We start from the raw sequence: 24,329 nt of genomic DNA, 5'->3' as shown, positions 1-24,329 counted from the left end.
AATAACCAAATTAACAAAAAACATATGATCATCTCAATAGATGCAGAAAAAGCATTTGATAAAATCCAACACCCATTCCTATTAAAAACATCAGAGAGTATAGGAATAAATGGACCTTTCCTTAAAATAGTCAGTAGCATCTATTTAAAACCGTCAATAAGCATCATATGTAATGGTGATAAAAGGAACCACTCTCAAGAAAATAAGGAGTGAAACAAGGTTGCCCACTATCACCATTACTATTCAATATTGTATTAGAAATGCTAGTTTTGGCAATAAGAAATGAAAAAGAGATTAAAGGAACTAGAGTAGGTAATGAGGAAACCAAATCATTACTCTTTGCAGATGATATGATGGTGTATTTAGAGAACCCCAGAGATTCTACTAAAAAGTTATTAGAAAAAATCCACAACTTTAGCAAAGTTGCAGGATACATAAATCCTCAGCATTTTTATACTTCACCAAAAAAAATCCAACAGCAAGAGATACAAAGAGAAACTCCATTTAAAATAACTGTCGATACCATAAAATATTTGGGAATCTATTTGCCAAAGGAAAGTCAGGAACTATATGAGCCAAACTATAAAACACTTTCCATACAAATAAAGTCAGATCTAAACAATTGGAAAAATATTAAGTGGTTTTGGATAGGCCGAGCGAATATAATAAAGATGACAATACTACCTAAACTAATCTCTTTAGTGCTATACCAATCAGACTCCCAAGGAGCTGTTTTAATGACCTAGAAAAAAATAACAACATCTGGAAGAATAAAAGGTCAAGAATTTCAAGGGAACTAATGAAAAAAAAATCAAATTAAGGTGGCCTAGCTGAACCTGATCTAAAACTATATTATAAAGTAGCAGTCATGAAAACCATTTGGTATTGGCTAAAAAATAGACTAGTTGATCAGTGGAATAGGTTAGGTTCACAGGACAAAATAGTCCTACGGCAATCTAATATTTGACAAACCCAAAGAACCCCAACTTTTGGGATAAGAATGCACTATTTGAGAAAAACTGCTGGGGAAATTGGAAATTAGTATGGCAGAAATTAGGAACTTACCTACAGTTTACACCATACACCAAGATAAGATCAAAATGGGTTCATGATGTAGGGATAAAGAATGAGATTATAAATAAATTAGAAGAACATAGGATAGTTTACCTCTCAGACCTGTGGAGAAGGAAGGAATTTGTGACCGAAGAAGAACTAGAGATCATTACTGATCACAAAACAGGAAATTTTGATTATATCAAGTTAAAAACCTTTACACAAACAAAACTGATGCAGACAAGATTAGAAGGGAAGCAATAAACTGGAAAAACATTTTTACAGTTAAAGACTCTGATAAAGGCCTCATTTCCAAAACAAATAGAGAATTGACTCCAATTTATAAGAAATCAAGCCATTTTCCAATTGAAAAATGGTCAAAAGTTATGAACAGACAATTTTCAGATGAAGAAATTGAAACTATTTCTAATTCTTACAAAAAGATATTCCAAATCATTATTGATCAGAGAAATGCAAACTAAGATAACTCTGAGACACCATTATACACCTCTCAGATTGGCGAAGATGACAGGAAAAGATAATGACGAATGTTGGAGGGGATGTGAGAAAACTGGGACACTGATACATTGTTGGTGGAGTTGTGAGCAGATCCAACCATTCTGGAGAGCAATTTGGAACTATACTCAAGTTATCAAACTGTTCAATACCCTTTGATCTAGCAGTGTTACTACTGGGCTTACATACCAAAGAGATATTAAAGAGGGGAAAGGAAAAAGGCAGCCTTTTTCATAGCTAGAAACTGGAAACTGAATGGATGCCCATCAATTGGAGAATGGCTGAGTAAATTGTGGTATATGAATGTTATGGAATATTATTTCTGTACTGTAAGAAATGACCAGCAGGATGAATACAGAAAGACTTGAAGAGACTGACATGAACTGATGCTAAGTGAAATGAGAAGAACCAGGAGATCTTTATATACTTCAACAACAATACTATATGAGGATCAATTCTGATGGAAGTTGCTACCTTCATCAATGAGAGGATCCAAATCAGTTCCAATTGATCAGTAATGAACAAAACCAGCTACACCCAATGAAAGAACATCGGGAAATGAGTATGGATCGCAAGATGGCGTTTCCACTCTTTCTGTTATTATTTGCTTACATTTTTGTTTTTCTTCTCAGGTTATTTTTACCTTCTTTCTAAATCCGATTTTTTTTTGGTGCAGCAAGGTAACTGAGTAAATATGTATACATATAGTGTATTTAACATGTACTTTAATATATTTAACATGTATGGGACTACCTGCTATCTAGGGGAGGGGGTGGAGGGAAGGAGAGGAAAAGTTGGAACAGAAGTTTTTGCAAGGGTCAATTTTGAAAAATTACCCATGCATATGTTTTGTCAACAAAAAGCTATAACAAAAAATAAATAACTATATATCTATATATATATATGGTCTCCTTCCCAGTACTAGACATCATGAGATAAGCAAAATACCCAACTGGAGATATTTTCTTCTCTTGATTTCCAATTCACATAATCTCTACGTTACTTCTATTTTTCTATCTATTCTTCCCTGTCCCTTGGGGATTCAAGTATAGGTACTATTCTAAGACTTTTCAGTTGAATTTCTTAGCTTTCTCTAATTGCTCTCCCACAGAAACTTCATTCAATCCCCTTATCCCTTCCTATTCCTGCTGTAACCACCCTAGTGTAGGCCCTCACTACTTCCAGTTCAGACAAATGAAGTAATATAACAGGCCTTCACAAGGAAAATGCTCCAAAATTTTCAACAGCCTGTAAGAAATCATGAAATGATTAATATAGAGACACATGAAAAGATTTAAAAAACTAAAGCAAAATGAAACAGAAACAGGAAAGCAATACTGACGATTACTACTGTATAAATGTAAATAAGGACAAGAAAACAATAAAAAAGGAATATTATAAAATTACAGTAACTAAGCTTGGCCCCTCTAATCCACAGAGGTAAAGCTATAAAATTAGCCAACAAGCATTTGTTAATCACTTACTATGTGTTAGGTACTATGGTAAACACTAGGGATAATGAGAAAGGCAAAAAACATTCTCTGGCTTCAAGAAGTTCATATTCTGGGGGATGAGGAGTTCTGGGTAATCACCATATACATAAACCATTTAAGAAAATGGGAAGTAATATACATACACCAAGAAATAAATAAGTAATAATAATAAGTAATATACATACACCATATATATACCACATACATACATCATTTAAGAAAATGGGAAGTAATCTCAAAGGGAAGGCACAAAGGGGAGAAAGAGAAGGGCAATCAAAAAATGTCTCTTATAAAAGGTCAGATTTGGGCAATCTTGAAAGAAGTCAAGGAATCCGATAGTCAGACATAAACGGGAGAGAACATTCCAGGCATGGAAGAGAACCAGTGGAAAGGTAAGAGTTAGAGTTTATTGATCAAGAAATAGCAATGAGGGCAGTTTGCTGATAATAAAATGCATGGAGAAGATTCAAATGTAAGATTAGAAAGATACAAAGGAACCAGAATGTAAGGTGTATATATGTGATGCATTTAACTGCAGGTTAGACTTTTTTCCATTTGTTAGTTAATTTTACTGAATTGTTCTCCCTCTCTTTAAAAAAAAAAAATAAGTAAATAGTTCTCCCATTTGGAACTATGCCCAAAGGGCTACTGAATTATGCATACCTTTGATCCAGCAGTGTCTCTAACTGGGTCTGTATCTCTTTGACATAAGTAAAAAGGAAAAAGGATCCACTCGTGCACAGATGTTTGTAGCAGCCTTTTTTTGTAGTGACAAGGAACAGGAACTGAGTGGATGCCTATCAGCTAGGGAATAGCTGAATAAGTTATGGTATATGAATGTAATAAATACTATTGTTCCAATCAGCAGGATCATTTCAGAAAGGCTGGAGGGATTTACAGGAACTGATGTTAAGTGAAATGAGAACATTGTACACAGGAACCACAAGTGTGAGATTCAATCACTTTTGATGGATATGACTCTTTTCAACAATGAGGGCATTCCGGTCAATTTCAATAGACTAATAATGAACAGAGACATCTGCATTCAAAGAGAGGCCCATAGGCTATGCATTACAACATAGTATTTTCATTTTTGTAGTTTGCTTGCTTGTCCTCCCCCCTCATTTTTTTTTCTTTTGATCTGATTTTTCTTGCACAACATGATAAATGTGGAAATATATTTAGAAGAATGGCACATGTTTAATCTATATTGGATTGCTTGCTGTCTAAGGAAGAGGAGAGGAGGGAGAAAAATTTTAAACACAAGATTTTACAAGGGTGAATGTTGAAAACTATCTTATAGATTTTGAAAAATAAAAAGCTATCAGTATAAAACAATAAATAGCTTTCCAAGAGAGAGAGTGTTACATTGAGAAATGTACTCTGTATAAAGCAAAAGATATCTATAATAATACTATTATTATTTTTAAAAATTTCAGTGGTTTCACACTGTTTAACACCTTTTAGCAAGCAAAGCCCAATCCTGACCACTGAATTCCAAATCATCTTTGAAAGCTTAAATAAAAGTCATCCCCTCTTAAGATGCTTTCTGTGATTTCTCCCCTTCCTCCCCCCCTCTCTCTCTCCCCCCCCTCTCTCCCTCTCTCTCTCTCTCTCTCTCTCTCTCTCTCTCTCTCTCTCTCTCTCTCTCTCTCTCTCTCTCTCTCTCACACACACACACACACACACACTCACAAATAATAAGCCTCTCATACCACTTTCTCAGCTGTGAACTTCCTCCCCTTGAACCTCTTACAAAGTACCATGCTTGTACCTCTTTAATGAACTTATTTGTTGTAGCTGGATATAGCAAATTCTCCAACAAAACCTTTCTAAAATTTCTAGTTCCCACACATCTGGAATAGAGCTCTTACCAGCACTTATTAATGTTTAATAAATGTTTGATTAATTGGACAAAGTAAAGACCAGAACCTGAACCAGAGAAACTGAAAAAAGCATTTATTAACCATTGCCAGACCCTGTGCAAAATATGGAGCATATAAAGAAAGGTAAATAGTTACTCTTGCTCACAGACCAATAGGAATTCACATTCCAGTAGAGGAGACAACACTCAAACAATCATCTATAAACAATAAACAGGATAAATTGATGATAATCTCATGTGGAAAGCACCAACATTAAAGAGATATTGGCAAAAGCTTCTTGCAGAAGGTATAATTTTAGCTGGGGCCTGAAAAACAAGAAAGCCAAGTGAAGAGAGATGTGAGAGAGAGATGTGAGAGAGAGATGTGAGAGAGAGAGAGAGAGAGATGTGAGAGAGAGAGAGAGAGAGAGAGAGAGAGAGAGAGAGAGAGAGAGAGAGAGAGAGAGAGAGAATGAGAATTCCAGGCATAAGGAACAGGTAATGAAAAATGCTGAAGAGTTGGGGAGATGGATAGTCTTGTGCAAAGATGGTGCTATTCTGATCTTCATCAGTGGTGGCAGAAGCAGACAAAAGAAGGTAAAAGCAAAAGGATTTGGTAACAGATTGTGTACAGTGAGGTGAGAGAGTGAGGATTGATGATAAAAACTACATTGCAAATCTGAGTAACTGAAAGATACCCACATGGTAATAGGGAAGTTGGGAGGTGAGCAGGGAGAGAAAGATAATGAGTTCAGTTTTGGACAAAATAAATTTTAAGTCATCTATAGGACACCCAATTCAAGATGTTAGTTGAAGAAGAGTGACTAGGAGTTAGATTAACTTATTTAGAAACCAGAAAAATAATGTACTATTGAAGTCTTCTAAGACTTTTAATTTTACAACTTTTGTTTCTCTGCAGCTAGTAACTAAAAATCCCTAAAAAAAGAAATTTTAAAAAGGTTATGTATCTCTTTAAGGACAACATGAAACAGGAAGTGAAAACCTGTCACCCCTGATGCATTATTTGCAAAGGCCCTTTTCACAAATGTTACCATCTCCACCCTGTATATAACCCCATTTGTACTAGCTACCTGTCCTCCCAGGGGAATAACTTTAACCTGACTCTCCTTTGTCTTCTTGCCAGAAAGATAATAATTGTAGAATATGTATTCCAAAATTTTTTTTCTGGCAAATGCACTCATAATGCTTCTATTCCACCTTTCTTGAAGCTTCTTCATACTCACTTGAACAAAAACAAAACAAAACAAAACAAAACAAAACAAACAAAAAAAACTGCTTTCCAAATTTTGAAACCTATTTTCACTGGTTACAAGCTAGGAGAAATAATTAAATAGATCTATCAAATGTGCCTAGTTTGTGAAAGGGCTGCTAAAACCCCCATCCTGAGGGCTGCATATTTAGGGAAGGACTAGTAGATTTTACAGAATTTTTTTTTTTTTTTTTTTTTTTTTTTTTTTACTAGAAGGCTTTTACACATATGCGCCCTCTCAGGGGCTTCAAACTGCTTTTTGGTTTTTGTTGTCACCTTTACTAATTGGGTAAAAGTCTTCCTTGAAGGTTCAGGTTTTTGCTAAAAGACATCAAACCCATTTAAGATCAATTATTATTTCCACTCTGCATGTAATCCTCTCTACCCAATGCTTAACATCTTTACAGATGTTACTTGCACCCTAGGTCATCTGAGTGCTCCTTTCACTGTGTATAATGCCACTGCTTCAAACACTGCTGTCACCCCTTCAAGGAGACAAGAGTGGGGATTTGGGGTGTTTATCCTAGGAAAAGCTGTCTGGATGAGGCCTTCATGATAGCCTCATCTTCCCCCCACCCCAGCCTTCCTCTGGGTGGGGTTCCTGGCTATTGTCCCTACTAACTCTACTTTTAATTATCGCTCCTATTTGGCCCCTGCATTTTTAATCTACTTGCAAGATTTGTTTCCTCAAGGCTCCAAGCTATGAACTTCAAACTATTTGTTCACCCTGAATACCACACTTGCTAACTGACTCTGACACTCAGCACCTCACTGAATGCTGCCGCCATCTTACTTCCCCTTCTCAGTCTGGACCCCCACTGGGCAAGGACAGCTTTACCTCCCTTGTCAGCAATGAGCAGCTTCAAAAGATGAGACCTCCATCCCTTTGTCCCAAATGAATTTGGGGATGATTGCTTGAGGGGGGAAAATGATGTAATATGAAACCCTAAAACTTTTGGTTTTGGAATCTGCCTCAGGAAACGCCTATGACCAGTACATCTGATTCTGAATGGACTACTTCTCAGTTCATTTCTGACTGATGATCTCCTCAGTGACTATCAAATTTCAGAGACCATCCTCAATTCATCTGGAGATTACTTCCTGACCTACCCTTGAGTCATAGAATTAGCATATCTGATTGAAAGCTGTATAAGTGTATCTCCTTGCTTCTGTTTCTTTACTGAATTCCCTTACAATTCAGTCTGCTGTGTAATGGTGTTATACTTCAATAAAGCTTTGCCCCTTAGGAGGAAAAAAAAATCTGTCACCCTTTCCACAGAGGACATGGGTGCTGAAAAATGCATGTAGTATGGGGCAGCTAGATGGTACAATGTAGAAAGCATTAAGCCTAGGGTCATGAACCCTGAGTTCAAATTTGGCCTCAGTTACTTAGCTGTGTATCTCCAAACAAGTCACTGTGATTGCCTCCAAAAAATGATAGAAAAGATTCAAAGGAGAAGGTGGGCCAAACCTTGACAGGCTTAGGAAACCAGTACATAAGTATCATAGCAAAGTCAAGACAGGAAGAGATTAGTGTGGATCAAAAGAATCACTGAAGCAACAAGATATGGAACACTGAATATCTCAAAGGAGAAATGGTTAGCTGCAGTCCTTCATTCTCGAATAGGACCATAATGACATCATTATATTAGAGTTAAGTTACAATGTGTTTGACTGTGGCTGATCAGACCAACACAAGCCCAGAATGCTCTGGTCAGACATAAACAGTCCATACGAACATTTGGGATAGCTTCTCTAATTTTGCGTATCTAGCATTTCCGTTGGACTAATTCAATTCTGCTTTGCTCATACAGCATGTTCTTTGATAAGGAGAAACATGAGAAAGGAGCAGGAAAACTAGGTATGTTATTTGTTTATTTGAAGGGGGGGTTTCAAGGAAGACTTTACAAAGATTTTACTCTTAATAAAGGATATAAGAAGAGAACACATTATTAATTGTAAAGTACGAGAGACAAGATATAATACTCAGCTATCAAATTTCTGTTTGAGTCCCTGATCTTTTCGCATTAAAAAAGCCACACATGCTTGCCAATGTTTGTTTTCAGAGGAGCTTCCATCAAGATGTCTCACCATTACCTTCAAATCAAAATGTCCAAGCTGAAATCATTTCCTCCAAATCAGATTCTGCCTTCCCAATTCAGTTGTCTTGGTCATTTGACTCACTCATTCAACTTTGATTTAAAATAATCACAGCCAAATCCTGTTAATTTCTCCAAAATGTATTTCAGATTTGATTTTTTTTTCTATCTACATCACCACTGTCCAAATCTAGGGCCCTCATTATTTAAAGAAATAATTATACTAACAGCCTCCTAAAAGTCAGCCTGATATTTTTTAAAGGTTCTCTTTCCCTAATTAGTCTACACCTCATTGTCAGATTAATCTTCCATTTGTATAAAGTTGGTGATACTATTCCTCCACACTACTCCTCCACACCAAAGCTCAATTATGTTTCCAGATAGGGTGCTTTACAAAAAAAAAAAAAAAATCCTACTCTGCTCAACCTCTTCAGTCACTCCTTATGCCTTACCTCTTCAACTAAACTCTTCTATTTTCAAACCTTAGTGAATTAGGAATTCTTACTTTTAATGTACTTTTCCTGTCCCACCTTTTTTCTTATCTTTGAAAGTCTAGCTCCAAGACTTACTCTTTCTCAGTGAAGACCAAATGCTTCCAACCACCACTTTCTGATTCCTACAGGGGTACAGGGGTTCTCAAACTACAGCAGGAGAAAGTTTATGCAGCCCTCGGGTTATGGCAAATGGGCTGAGGGGCGGAGACAGAGTGTGAGTATTTGTTTTTACTATAGTCCAGCCCTCCCACAGTCTGAGGGACAGTGAACTGGCCCCTATTTAAAAAGTTTGAGGACCACTGGAACTTAGCCTGTACCTCACAATGGAATGGGAAGATTTCAAGAGTTAGAATTACTCAACCCCAATCATACTGCTCCTAAACAACATGGTGCTCATAAAGCTTCCATTAAATTTCAATCTCCCTTTCCATTCCCAATAAGATACCTTCATATATACTTTAGGGCCAGCATTTTCAAAGCCTAAAGCTGATGTGCTTTGACTATTTGGGTGAATTATATGGCCATTGTGGCTGAATATAGTGTGTGTGTGTGTGTGTGTGTGTGTGTGTGTGTGTGTGTGTGCTTGTGTGTGTATGCGTGTGTGAGTACATGTCTGTATATTCCATATAGAAACTCATACTATACCAGAGTCTCTGAGGGCCTTGTTGATAGTGAGATAATGTAAACTACAAATGGAGAAGTGTTTTCCTTGAGTTCAAACTTTATATTATCCATGGAAGGATTTGTCCTTTTTTTCTTGTATTTAAGATTTTTTTTTTATCTGCCTCAAAAAGAGCAAAGATGACACCATATTGATTTTAAAAAGTCATTTTCTCTTTGGAAACACCAATTTTTTTAAGGGTAAGGCCTATATTTAAACCAGAATGAGTAGATGTTGCCAGTTATGCTTGGATTCCACTTCTAGTTAGATTTTCTTTCTTCTCCGACCCAAATTAGAATTCTTTCACTTTCTTTTTTTTTTTAAAGTTTTATTGTCATTTACATTTTTTATATCACAGCTTCTAATAATAATAATAATGAAGTAATGAAATAGCATTTATTTAATGTTTGAAAGTTTGCAGAGAACTTTAGAAATATTTCATCTGATGCAGTAAGACAAGGTGGGAACTTTTGTCTCTATTATATAGATGAGGAAACTAAGGACAGCAGCTTTGTTCACTGTAAGTTGTGGTTCACCCTTTATTTCTAAAGAGGACTAACAACATTCAACCTCAAGGTCACAATAATTTACATTTATATGGCACATTTGTTGTTTAGTTGCGACCACATTTGGGGTTTTCTTGACAAAGACACTGGCTACCATTGCCCTCTGAGCCTAGATTTAGAGCTGTCCAACTCCATTTTACATAGCCAATGCAGAAGATCTGGTATTTGAATCCACAGCCCCCAGCTCCAAAGCCAGACCTTCCCAGTGTACCAGACTTCTTCCTTTCTAAGGTAGAGAAGCCTAAAGCAAAGATTATCGTTGACCCAATGCTTGCTTGGTCCTGGAAGGCCCCTTGTGCCAGGAATGGAGACCCAAATCAGAGGAAGGTTTGAGTTAGGAGGTGGAGCAGCCAGAACCTCAGGAACCCAGGCTTGAAAATGGAGCAGCTATTCGTCTTTGGAGCGAGAGAGAGAGTGGTATTAGAAGGAGGGAGCAATTCTAACTGAAAGCAAAATAACGTTCTGTCCAAATTCTCAGCAGTACAGTTGCGTCCACAGTAGTAGATAACAGAAACCAAGTGTGCAGGTTCTGAGGAAGGATGAAGAGTGAAGAGCACAGATTCTGAGGATCCAAGTTGGGAGGGATGATGAGGAGTGATGAGCACAGATTCTGAGGGTCCAAGTTGGGAGGGAGGATGAGCAGTGATGAGCACAGATTCTGAGGGTCCAAGTTTAGAGTGATGATGAGGAGTGATGAGCACAGATTCTGAGGGTCCAAGTTCAGAGGGATGATGAGGAGTGATGAGCACACATTCTGAGATGGAGCATAAGGTAGCCACCATCTTGCTCCCCCAAGCCATGAACCTCAGAAAATCTTAAATTAGATTGCATTCCGTTCTTGAAACTTGGAAATGGGGTCTGTCTGCCCCGAAACCCGAGTCAATTAAAAGGTAATAACCCATGCCCTTTGTGTTTCTTTCACCATGGCTAAGGCAGGAGTGGACTTTCCCTCCCTAATTATATGTGGTGCTTCCCCACCCCCTCCTGTTCTTAGGTATTGTGCTGTCCAGGGGACTCCTGAGTCCATTTAACATTACAGAGCTGTTATTTGCAATGGAAGGACTTCATCCTGACATTGGCAACTGAGCCAGATTCATCTGCTAAGAAGATAAGACTTAGCCATCTCTAAAGACCCTCTCTATTGTGACCATTAGAGATACACTTCCTAAACACTACAACTTCATCCAGACATTGGCATCTATGCCAAATGCATCTGCTAAGGAGATAAGACTTAGCCATCTCCAAAGACCCTCTCTATTGACACCAGTAGAGATATGTTTCCTAAACTCTACCCTGTTAACCAATTTTGGGAATAATTGAATCCTGCCTTAAGGTCCTGGATAATGGGGAGAGGGGTGGGGGAAAAGGAGAGAGATTGCTGTTGGGGAGTTTTGATCTATACTCTGGAGTTTATTGTACTGGTGGTGGGAAGGGGAGAGATGTTGTTGCCAAGTTTCCCACTGGCTGCTTCTACTCATGTCCCCAGTTTCTGGTCCCTGTGTCTTTTGTGACCATATCATTCATCTGGTAGCCCTCCTCATCCATCTTCCTTAGACTACTCAATCAGCAAAGCACAATTAAACAAGGAGCAAACATATATTACATACTTACTAGGGGTCATATATTACACTAGACCCTGGAGACATAAAGATAAAAACAAAATGGTCTTGCCCTCAAAATTTATATTCTATTGGGGAAAATGATGTCAACAAAAAGAACTAGGAAGAAAATCTATGCATAACCAAGATTATTGGATAAATATTTTACATACATTGGATTAAGCATATATTTTCACACATTTAATATGTAATTACCTGTCATCTAGGGGCAGAGGTGGAAGGAAGGAGGGAAAAGTTGGAAGAGAAGGTTTTGCAAGGGTCAGTGTTAAAAACTTACCCCTTCATATGTTTTGTAAATAAAAAGCTTTCTTAAAACAATTTTTTAAAAGAAAAAACTCCACATACAGGCTAAGCTTACCTTCTCCATGGAGACCTCATTGTGTCATGCCCATTGTGACACGCCTGAGAACACTCAAGGTTTTCTGACTTAAAGGTGATGTTCTCGCCCCAATAACCCAGTTGGATCCTGACAGCAAAGGGCGAAGGAAGTGTGAATAGAAGGATGGATGAGTGGACAAATAGACTAATAGACTAGATACATAGATAACTGGTGATAGATGGAATAGAAAGGATAAACAAATAGATCTAATGGATACACTTGATGCATAGTTAAATAGATAATGATGGGAAGATAAGTGAAAAGATAGATTTATAGTAGAAAAGTTTATAGGTAGAAAAGATATTTATAGGAAGAAAAGCAATTTATAATTAGAAAAGAGATTTATATGAAAAAAAGCGATATATAAGTAGAAAAGAGATATATAAGTAAAAAAAGTGATTTAGAAGAAGAAAAGAGATTTATATGTAGAAAAGAGATTTATAGGCAGAAGAGAATGAATAGCTGCATTAAATTATAAAAAGATAATGAATGAGTCAATGGAGGGTTAAGTAAATCAGTAAATAAATTACTGGATAGAGAGATCCATTCAGGCCCTCATCAGCATGATACAAAGGGCTGCTGTCAAAGATTGAGACTGCCTTCACGTCAGTATTAAAATATTATATTTTATTCTTCAATATTATAGAAGCTAAAATGGTTGCTTTCTATCTGGCTTGGGAAATTGTTGACTTCTCTTTCTTCCCCTCTTCCCCCACCCCCAAAACAATTGCAGTTTGTGGATGGTTATTCCAGTAGATGTGGATGGTTATTCCAGTAGATCAATTGGACACATATCTTTCACTTATGCTGTAACATTTTACCTTTTCAGGCATCCTATAAGCCACTGCTGAAGCAGAGGAGATATTGAACCAGTTGTGACCAGATGCTGGTGATATTGAACGCATCTTTGGGCCTCAGGATCTACTTTAAACGGGATTTAACATGTTCATGAAGGTAAAACATCTACATAGAGATAATCTACCTGCAGCTTCCCTCCTGCAGTCAGTATTAATAGGAGATCAAGGTAGGACCAGGTTGCTGACTAGCCCTATATATACTAGAACTACAAATAATCTGGGAAATAGAGAGCTTACACTTAAAAACAAACAAACAAAAGCAAATTCTTTTAGTTCGGAAACTATTTTCCTTTTCCTCATCCTATGCCTGGTTCCCAGAAACAAGATGACTTGCTCATATTAGAGGTTTCATAAATGCTTGTTGAATTCAATTACATATAGATGTAGACTTTTTCTAAAATTATTGGCAGCTGGCTGGTTCAGTGGATAACACTGTTCGACCTCCCTTGAATCAGCAAGTGATTTCAAACACCAGCTGTAGGACTCTGGGCAAGTCACTTAATCTGTGTTTGCCTCAATTTCCTCCTCTGTAAAATGGGAATGATACAATCATGTTGGCTCCACAGAGAATAAGCCTCTGAGAACTATTTGTTTTCAAGTAGAGTCACAGCATCGTGGATTTTGAGCTGGCAGGAATATTTCAGGGTTTCTACTTCCATATTTTACAGAGAAAGTCACTGAGATTCAAGGAAGTTTAGTATAGTTAATATATTGTTCAAGCACATACAAGTTGTAAATGGCAGAGACAAGATTCAAACAGATCCTGTTAATACTATCATGTTACCTCTAAGTGTTCATTATATATGTGTGTATGTTTGTGCATATATGTGTGTGTATAGTTCCATACTCCAATCTTCTAACCTATAGCTAAACGTATTAAGTCTTAAAAAAAAAAAAAGTGGTGGGATGGGGTAGGGAAAAGACACTGTAATAAAGTAACATTAAACAAGTGGTATTTTGCTCTGCTGTTTGTTTCTTACCTTCATGACTTTTTATTAACACTTTAAACTCCCTGAGCCTCAGTTTCCTCACATGTTAAATGAGAGACTTGAGCTCCATGACCACTAGGAAACTACATTTCCAGTTCTAAAATTGTGATTCCACAGCTGAAAATCTAGGAACATTGCCTCCTAATGTAAGGTCTGTATTTGATCATTAATGAGTCATATATTTTATCTTGGATTTTATATAGTTCATTTGCAGCAACATTAACCTGGCATTCTTGTCTGAGGGCTGAACCCGTCCTTGTTGTGGTGACTGTTACAGGTGAGCCGCCCTCATCCCGGTGACCATCCATTCCAGATCCTCTTTGTGGTTGGTGGGGTGACGATATCAGAAGCCAAAATGTTGAAAGATCTCGTTTCTTCCCTGAAGCCTGGAACACAGGTACCGAACCCGAAATAACAGGACATGTGTCTCCCTGGCCCAAGGATGGGAGTGTCTGGCTCTTCCCACAAGACTTGTTCTGAGCCTTAGGGGTAGCATCAGAGGAGATGATCTATAGAACTTGGGAGATGGTGAAGCACTGTGTAAATATCAGATACTACTCTTACTACTACTATTATTACTCATACTCTTACCCTATTATTATTATTACTACTTCTACTATTACTCCTCTTCCTACTCCTATTAGTATTACTCCTACGATTACTACTATTATTATTTCACCAACTACTACAATTACTCCCACTCTTATTACTGTTATTATTCCTTCTAGATCTCTTCCTCCTGCTACTAGTACTATCATTGCTCCTCTTCCTATTAATACTCCTTTTACTACCACTACTATTATTTCTACTACCACTTTTACCATTACTATTACTACTACAATTCCTACTCCTACTACTCCTACTACTAGTATAACTCCCATTCCTATTGTTATTACTATTGCTATTACTACTTCTTCTACTACTATTATTCCTACTGCTATTATTATTAGTACTACTACCATTACTATTACTTTTATCATTACTACTCTTCCTACTACTTTTATCACTACTATTATTCCTCCTCTTATTACTGTTACTACTCATACTACTCCTACTTCTTCTACTCCTCCACCTCCTACTATTACCACTGCTCCTTTCTCACTACTATTACTATAATTACTACTACTACTACTACTACTACTACTACTACTACTACTACTACTACTACTACTACTACTACTATTACTACTACTACTATTGCTACTCTTCTATTACTATTATTATTCGTACTAGGAGTACTGTTAAGTTTTCCTAGTGCGATGACCAATTTCTTGCCCTTCTAGGAGCAGACAACTTAACCATTACAACAACAGAAAAGGTGAAAGTGAGATGGTACAGCTGATAGAGGGCAGGGGCTTCAAGGCAGGAAGACTTAGAGTCTAATTTACCTTCCAAAACTTACTATATGTTTTGAAATTAAATAAGTCATTTTACATCTGCCCTCAGTTTTCTCAATAGTGAAACGTTGTTTACAATAATCCCTATTGCCTAAGTTGTTGTGAGAGTCAAATGATATCATAATTATAAAATAGTGCAAATGCCAGCAAGTTATTATTATTTTTTATTGATTTTTAATTATAGCATTTTTTTGACAGTACATATGCATAAGTAATTTTTCTTTACAACATTATCCCTTCTACTCCTTTCTATTCTGAATTATTCCCCTACTTCCCTCCATGCCCTGCAATAGGGGGCAGGCATTCCCATACATATTAAATATCTTATAGTATATTCTTGGTACAATATATATGTGCAGAACGAAATTTTATTGTTGTTGTTATTGCAAAGGAAGAATTGTATTCAGAAGGTAAAAATAATCTGTGAAGAAAAATAAAAAAAACAAACAAACAAACAAAAATGCTCACAGTTTACATATCCCAGTGTTCAGGTTCTGGGTGTAGCTGATTCTCTCCATCATTGCTCAATTGGAATTGGATTAGCTCTTCTCCATATTGAAGATATACACTTCCATTAGAATACATCCTCACACAATATCATTGTTGAAGTGTATAAAGATCTCCTAATTCTGCTCGTTTGACTCTGCATCAGTTGATGTAAGTCTCTCCAATCCTCTCTGTTTTCCTCCTGTTGGTCATTTCTTAGAGAAAAATAATATTCCATAACATTCTTATACCATAATTTACCCAACCATTCTCCAATTGATGGAAATCCGATCATTTTCCAGTTTCTAGCCACTACAAAAAGTGCTGCCACAAACACTTTGGCACATACAGGTCCTTTTCCCTTCTTTAGTATTTCCTTGGGATATAAGCCCAGTAGTAGCACTGCTGGGTCAACGGATTTGCAGATTTTGATAACTTTTGGGGCATAATTCCAGATTGCTCTCCAGAATGGTTGGATTCTTTCACAACTCCACCAACAATGCATCATATTCCCAATTTTCTCACAGCCCCTCCAACATTCATCATTATTTTTTCCTGTCATCTTAACGGATGTGACAGGTGTGTAGTGGTATCTCACACTTGTGATTTGGAACTTGTGAGTGGAAATAGTTTTAATTTCATCATCGGAAAATTGTCTGTTCATATCCTTTCACCATTTTTCAATTTGAGAATGGCTTGATTACTTATAAATTAGAGTCAATTCTCTGTATATCTTGGAGATGCGGCCTTCATCAGAACCTTTAACTGTAAAAATGTTTTCCCAATTTGTTACTTCCATTCTAAGCTTGTTTGCATTAGTTTACCCCCCCTGGGAAAACTTTTTAATTTGATGTAATCTAAATTTTCTATTTTCTGATCAATAATGATCTCTAGGTTTCCTTTGGTCACATAATCCTTCCTCCTCCACAAGTCTGAGAGGTAAACTATCCTATGTTCCTCTAATTTATTTATGATCTCGTTCTTTATGCCTAAATCATGGACCCATTTTGATCTTATCTTAGTATATGGTGTTAAGTATGGGTCCATGCCTAGTTTCTGCCCTACTAATTTCCAGTTTTTCCAGCAGTTTTTGTCAAATAATGAATTCTTATGCCAAAAGTTGGGATCTTTGGGTTTGTCAAAGACAAGATTGCTATTTTTATTCACTATCTTGCCTTGTGAAAGTATCCTACTCCACTGAACAACTAGTCTATTTCTTAAGCAATACCAAATGGTTTTGGTGAGTGTAGCTTTATAATATAGTTCTAGATCAGGCACAGCTAGACAGCTAGACCACCTTCATTTTTTTTTCATTCCTTCCCTTGAAATAATCGAACTTTTGTTGTTCCATATGAATTCTGTTGTTATTTTTCCTAGGTCTTTAAAAAAAGTTCCTTGGGAGTCATATTGGTGTAGCACTAAATAAATGGATGAGTTTAGGGCGTATTGTCATCTTCATTATATTCTCTTGGCCTATCCAAAAGCACTGAATGTCTTTCTAATTATTTAAATCTGATTTCCTTTTTGTGGCAAGTGTTTCGTAATTTTGCTCATATAATTCCTAACTTTCCTTTGTTAGATATATTCCCAAATATTTTATACTATCAACAGTTATTTGAATGGAGTTTCTCTTTGTATCTCTTGCTGTTGGATTGTGTTGGTAATGTATAAAAATGCTGAGGATTTATGTGGATCTATTTTATATCCTGCAATTTTGCTAAAGTTCTGAATTATTTCTAATAGCTTTTTAGCAGAGTGTTTGGGGTTCTCTAAGTATACCATTATGTCATCTGCAAAGAGTGATAGTTTGATTTCCTCATTTCCTACTCTAATTCCTTGAATCTCTTTCTCAGCACTCTTTGCCAAGGCTAGCATTTCTAGTACTATATTGAATAATAATGGTGATAGTGGGAAACCTTGTTTCACTCCTTATCTTACAGGGAAAGGTTCCATAAGATACTTACTGACGGTTTTAAATATATGTTCCTTATTATTTTAAGGAATAGTCCATTTATTCCTATACTCTCAAGTGTTTTTTGTAGGAATGGATGTTGGATTTTATCAAATGCTTTTTCTGCATCTATTGAGATGATCATATGGTTTTTATTAATTGGATTATTAATGTGGACAATTATACTAATAGTTTTCCTAATATTAAACCAACCCAGCATTCCTGGTATAAATCCTGCTTGATCATAATGTATTATCCTGGGGATGATTATCTGAAGTCTTTTTGCTAATATCTTATTTAAGATTTTAGCATCAATATTCAAGAAGGAAATTGGTCTTTAGTTTTCTTTCTCAGTTTACAGTCTACTTGGTTTTAGGTATCAGTACCATGTCTGGATCATAAAAGAAATTTGGTAGGCCTCCCTCAATTTCCCTTTTCTTTTTTTTTCAAAATTTTTATATAGCATTTATTGTTAGTTGTTCTTTAAATGTTTGGTAGAATTCACATGTCAATCCATCTCTTCCTGAGGATTTTTTCTTAGGCTGTTGGTTAATAGCTTCTTCTATTGCTTTTTCTGAAATGGGACTATTTAGACTATTTACTTCTTCCTCTGTTAATCTGGGCAAGCTTATTTTTGAGGGTATTCTTCCATTTCATTTAAGTTATCGAATTTATTGCTGTAAAGTTGGGCCAATTAGCTCCTAAATATTGTTCTAATTTCCTCTTCATTAGTGGTGAGTTCCCCCTTTTCATTTTTAAGACTAACAATTTTTGTTTCAAATACAGACAACTACAGGCACACAGTAGTAGACAGAGTCTAAAGTCGAGTCCTGTCTTCTTTTTAAAATCCTTTCTTTCTTAACTTTTTTGGATCATGGACTTTTTTGACAGTCTGGTGACTGCCTCTTCTAGGAATAGTCATTTTTAAATGCTTAAAATAAAGGAACAGGATAACAAGGGAATCAGTATTACTGAAATACAGTTTTAAAATATGTTTTTTCTCAATAGTATTTTATTTTTTTCCAAATACAGGTAAAGATAGTTTTCGACATTCATTATTACAATTCGTTTTGAAAATCAACCTGATATATCCCAGGTTGAGAACCTCTGAACTAGGCACTTGAAATTTTCCCCCTCTCTCTGATCCTGGAAATGTCTCCATTCTTTATGAGGTCACTCTGTTGGTCCCCTCTTTCCAACCTGAGGTTGCTCTGAGTTCCTTGGGAAACTGAAGGAGGGATAGACCTGGCTGAGTCTCCCCAGGCCTACTCCTTAGTTACTTGAGCTGTGGTTCTGTGAGGAACCCATACAGAACTATCAGCCTCCACCTTGGAGCTGGTGAAGAACCAGTTCTAATTCTGTGGGCAATGCCAGAGGCACTTGTTGCTTCTCTGTTGCCAATTACTTCTTTAAAAGCCTGGCTGTATTTATTAATACAGACAGAATAATTTCTCATAGATCCACAGAATGCACTCCCTGGGATGTAAGGCACACACAGACACACAAAGGGAGGCCTTGCATCCCACAGCACCAAGCTCTAATCCCTCTTAGTCTGAAAACTCAAAAAATTCCATTACTCAGGACAATCATGAAGCAAGAATGAATGGTAAATAATTGTAGGGAGTCACCCTGGCATCCTTTTAGGAAGGTCTCTGCAAACAGCTTAGATCCCCTTCCGCCTCCTGGAAGGCTCTAAATCTTACCCATGCTCACTGAGCAGAGAAGGAGCTCCCCGGCTGCCGTGATACTGGCATGGGAAGGCGCTGAGTGCTTTTCCTTCATTGTGCATTGGTTACCAGGAGATGCAGCCGCTCCAGTGTCCATGGCACAGCCTTGGGCTTCACGGGGCAGAGACAGGTTACTGAGGGGAGGGGTAAGTTGGAGGTCTGAGCCAGTGAGGCAGTGGTAATGTTCTTGGTTTTTAGTCACCAAGCATTCATCAAATGCCCAGTGCAGCAGACAGATCCCAGGCCTGAAGCCAGATGTGGCCTCAGGCTCACTGGCCTTGTCACCCAGGGAGAGGTTGCCCAGCTGCCTCATTTTTAAAAGGGAGAAAAAAGAATACCCCCACTTCCAAGTTTGAGAGGAGGATCCAACTGGGATAAATGCAAAGTTTAGCATGGGAGGTAGCATCTGGGGAGCGCTGTGCTAGGTGAGATGGTGAGGGTGCTGGGGACTGGAATGGGGATGATGAAGATGATTACCAGGCATTGTACAAAGCACTTTTTTAAGGCTAGAATGTCCCTATCACCTTTTATCTTTGTGGAAAGCCTGGTAGGAGAAATATTTGCCAGGGTTTCTCCACAACCTGGATTAGGGCCATACCTCCCTCTAACCTCAGCAGTTCCAGACCCACTCCCCTTCAATTCACTCTTCCTAAAAGGGAGACATCCTGGCCTGTTCTTAGCCCTCGATTTAAATTGGTTGGATTTATTCAGGGTGCTCGGCTGCCTGACGATTGGAACACATCGTTTTATTTCATTGAAAAGGGTCTTTACCCTACAATTTCTCCAAGCAAATGCTTCTGTTTAATGTGAGCTTCAATCTCTTCCCCCAGTTGTTGCAACATTTGATTTATTGCTGTATTAAGCAGATGTTGTTCTCAGGGCATGTTGCTTGTGACCTCTTCCAGACTTACTATCCTATGGATCTAACATGATAACCTTGGCATAAGATTCGACGTGTCTTGTACAGACACCTCTCTCCTAATTAACAAAGGGATCCAAGATCTGCATCGTTCAAAGGGGTATTTTCCAAATTTTCCAAGATGAAAGGTACCTGATAAAGAGGTCCGGGGACTTCACTGTGGCCCTAGGCTCCATCCGAAGAGCAATATGTGGGCTTAGCTCCCTTTACCGCTGTCTGCTTCTACTCATGTCCCCAGTTTCTGGTCTCTGTGTCTTTTGTGACCGTATCATTCATTTGGTAGCCTACCTCATCCATCAGCCTTAGACTACTCAATCAGCAAAGCACAAATAAACAAGGAGCAAACATATATTACAGACTTGCTATGTCTCATATGTTATACTAGACCCTGGAGACATAAAGTTAAAAACAAAATGGTCTTGCCCTCAAAGTATATATATTATTGCGGAAAATGATGTCAACAACAACAAAAAAAAGAAGTAGGAAGAAAATCTCTGCATAAGCAAGATAATTGCATAAATATTTTTATATACATTGGATTTATCATATATTTTCACATATTTAACATGTAATTACCGGTCATCTAGGGAAGGAGGTGGAAGGAAGGAGGGGGAATGTTGGAACAGCAGGTTTCACAAGGCTCAGTGTTGAAAACTTTCCCCTTCATATGTTTTCTAAAATAAAAAGGTTTCCTAAAAAATATTTTTAAAAGAAAACCTCCGCATAAAGCCTGGCACAATCCTCATCTGATGAGCAGTTTCCTTGCTTACCTTGGCCATGGAGACCTCATTGTGTGATGCTCATTGTGACGCGCCGGAGAACACCCAAACTTTTCTGACTTAAAGGTGATGATCTCGCCACAACAACCCAGTTGGATCCTGACAGCAAAGGGAGTAGTATGTGAATATGAGAATGGATGCGTGGACAAATAGACCAATAGACTAGATACATAGAAAACTGGTGATGGATGGATGGGATAGATAGGAAACACAAATAGATTGAATAGATACACTTGATGCATAGTTAAAAAGATAATGATGGATAGATAAGTGAAAAGATAGATTTGTAGTAGAAATGTTTATAGGTAGAAAAGAGATTTATAGGAAGAAAAGCAATTTATAGGTAGAAAAGAGATTTATAATAAAGTGATTTATAATAGAAAAGAGATTTTTAGATTAAAAAAGGGATTTATAAGCAGAAAAGAGATTTATAGGTAGAAACGAGATTTATAGGCAGAAGAGAATGAATAGCTGGATTAAAATATACAAACACCCCCCAAAAAATATTGCAGTTTATGGATGGTTTTTCCAGTATATTAAAAGGACACATATCTTTCACTTATGCTGTAACATTTTACCTTTTCAGGCAACCTATAAGCCAATACTGAAGCAAAGGAGATACTGAACCCAGAGTGACCAGATTCTGGCGATATTGAACACATGTTTTCGGGCCTTGAAGATCTACTTCAAACGGGATTTAGATTGTTGTTGGGGATTTTTGATCTATACTTTGGAGTTTATTGTACTGGTGGGGGGAAGGGGACAGATGATGTTGCTGATTGTTGTTGGGGAGTTTTGATCTATACTTTGGAGTTTATTGTACTGGTGGGGGGAAGGGGACAGATGTTGCGGAGTTTGATGGGGTTTTTAAAAAAAAAAGTTTTTTTCTGTTTCCAAAAGTGTCAAGTTGTCATTCTTTCAGCTTCCACATGATTAGTGATATTTCCCAGTTTCTTCTGTGCTATCTAGTGATTAGATTTGCCAGCTCGTTAATCTAAAGAAATACTTGTTGGCAAACTTATTGGGTAAATTAAATTTTTCCCTTATTTGCAGCTAGCCCATACTGCTGATGGGTAAAGCTGGCTATATCCTATCTGGGTTTGGGAATAGGAGAGGGAGGCAGATTTCTTCTTCTTTGAGATTGTGAAACAACTGTAACCAGGACCTTTGCCATCAGAGGCTTGGGACCGTCTGAAAGTCTGGGAGCAAAGAGCTATTGGGGGTTAACAAGCAGCAGGTCTGTTGTGTTCTAGCCAGAGAAGTCCCAGAGAAGCTAGGAAGTGGCCCTGCTGAAGTCTTTTGGATCTTCCTGGAGGAGCAGAGCAGCCATTCCATACCTGGAGGGCAATTCAGAATGACAAGGGACTGGCTTAGAGATTTGCATCCAGGTGCTTCCCCTCAGCTCCAGGCGAAGGCTGAGCCAGAAAATAATTGGTGTCCCCACAGGCTTGTGCTAGAGCCCCCCATTCCCCCTTTGAAGTTTCTTCTGCCTGACTTGTGCTCATTATAATCTATATGACTGAAATGTAAAATTTCTGTTTCTGAAAATCTAACCTTTCTTCAGAAGTTGGGAACCTAAATCCCCTGGATGAAGAAGGGGGATAGTAAGAGTGCTAGAAAAGCAAATGGGTGCTCTGGAGCCAGCAAGATTGGAGATGGGAAAACCCCTTCTGATTTGATTCCATAGATAGTGGCAAACCTCAGGTTAGCCACAAAAGATGTTTGCACTGAATGATAAAGCTGGAACAATACCTCTTGTGAATTGATGTACAGGCCCTGGCAATAAAATGAAACCAAACTAACTCCCAAGCAGAATGCAGCCTTCATTGGATGAAGGGCCCCAGAAGGCTTTGACAAGCCAGTCAAGCCGGCTTCCAGAGCTAGTGCTTAGTTTGGCCTTGGGAATCCTCCCAGGGGGTGGAAGAGAAGGTGGTCTGGATTGCTCTCTGACAGCACCTTCTCATCCTCCATCTTGGGCTTTCCACTTCTGGGCTTGGGCTTGGAGGGTCTCATCTACAGAAAACCACCTCCTTGAGGGCAAGAACTGTTGGAGCTTTTCCGTGGTAGCTCTGCCATTTTTCCACTTCGAATCACTTCCAATTTACCAATATTTCTTAAGGAAACAAGCATTTATTAAACTCCTATGTACCAAGCACTGTGCTAAGCACTTTACATATATTCTCTCCTCAACAACACTGGGAGGTAGGTGCTATTATCCACACTCTCAGTTAAAGAAACTGAGGCAACAGGTCAGCAAAATAGAGGCTAGATTGAAACAGATCTTGTCTTGTACAGACAACTCTGGCCTAATTAACAAGGGGATTCTAGATCTGCAGCGTTCAATGGGGTGTTTTCCAAATTCTATATGATGAAAGTTACCTGATAAAGCTGTCTGGGGTCTTAACTGTGGCCCTAGCTCCTCTTGCTTTTCAGCCAAAACGTAGGTTCCATCCCAAGAGCAATATGGGGGCTTAGCTCCCTTTCCCGCTGGCTGCTTCTACTCATGTCCCCAGTTTCTGGTCCCTGTGTCTTTTGTGACCATATCATTCATTTGGTAGCCTACCTCACCCATCTTCCTTAGACTACTCAATCAGCAAAGCACAACTAAACAAGGAGCAAACATATATTACATACTTACTAGGGGTCATGTATTACACTAGACCTTGGAGACATAAAGATGAAAACAAAATGGTCTTGGTTCATGGGTGGAGCCAAGATGGTGGAGAAGATACACCGCGACTGTGTAAGCTCCTTTCTTCCCTCACAACCAACTAGATTTACTCAGCCTCAGAAATAGCGCTGGACTGATAGAATCCACAAGGACTGGAAGCACGACTTACCAGCTGAAGAGAATCTGGAATTTGAACAGGAAAGGTCAGCTCCCAGGGGAGGAAGAAGAGAGGCCAGTGCAGACGGTGGGGTGGTGGCACACTGCGCTGATCGCGCTGGGGAGGGCTCTGGGATCAGAGAATCCACTGAGATAGAAGAATCTGGCACAGGCTGTTAGCTCTTCTCTGCTTATAATACAGCAGTTCAGAAGAGAAATCTCAGCAACTTTAAAATTTAAAACCAGATTGGATCTTCCTGGATCCCGGGGGTGACTCAGCACATCTTGGCACTGGTGGGTGTGGCCGACATAGGCAATCCAGGCTTTCACCTGGGGGGTAGTTAAGAGATTGAAAAGTGGGCGGGGCTGTAACTCATATTGCC

General features: G+C 38.1%; 2 long non-coding RNA genes across 2 annotated transcripts in view; one reads left to right on the top strand and one right to left on the bottom strand.

Moving 5' to 3' along the window:
• LOC141560879 (uncharacterized) overlaps positions 1-21,214 on the bottom strand; it is a 47,459-nt gene extending 26,245 nt beyond the window's left edge. Inside the window, exon 1 of the long non-coding RNA XR_012487860.1 lies at positions 21,111-21,214. This is a non-coding gene — a long non-coding RNA (uncharacterized LOC141560879). The remainder of the gene's footprint in view (positions 1-21,110) is intronic.
• LOC141560878 (uncharacterized) lies at positions 12,092-22,018 on the top strand. Its single transcript, XR_012487859.1, has 4 exons — positions 12,092-12,619; positions 12,844-12,968; positions 14,138-14,257; positions 21,706-22,018. It is a non-coding gene; the product is annotated as an uncharacterized LOC141560878 (long non-coding RNA).
• Positions 22,019-24,329: the final 2,311 nt, after the last annotated feature.

Source organism: Sminthopsis crassicaudata, chromosome 3, assembly GCF_048593235.1.
Source record: "Sminthopsis crassicaudata isolate SCR6 chromosome 3, ASM4859323v1, whole genome shotgun sequence".
NCBI lineage: Eukaryota > Metazoa > Chordata > Mammalia > Dasyuromorphia > Dasyuridae > Sminthopsis > Sminthopsis crassicaudata.
This window is presented reverse-complemented; position numbering and strand designations above follow the sequence as displayed.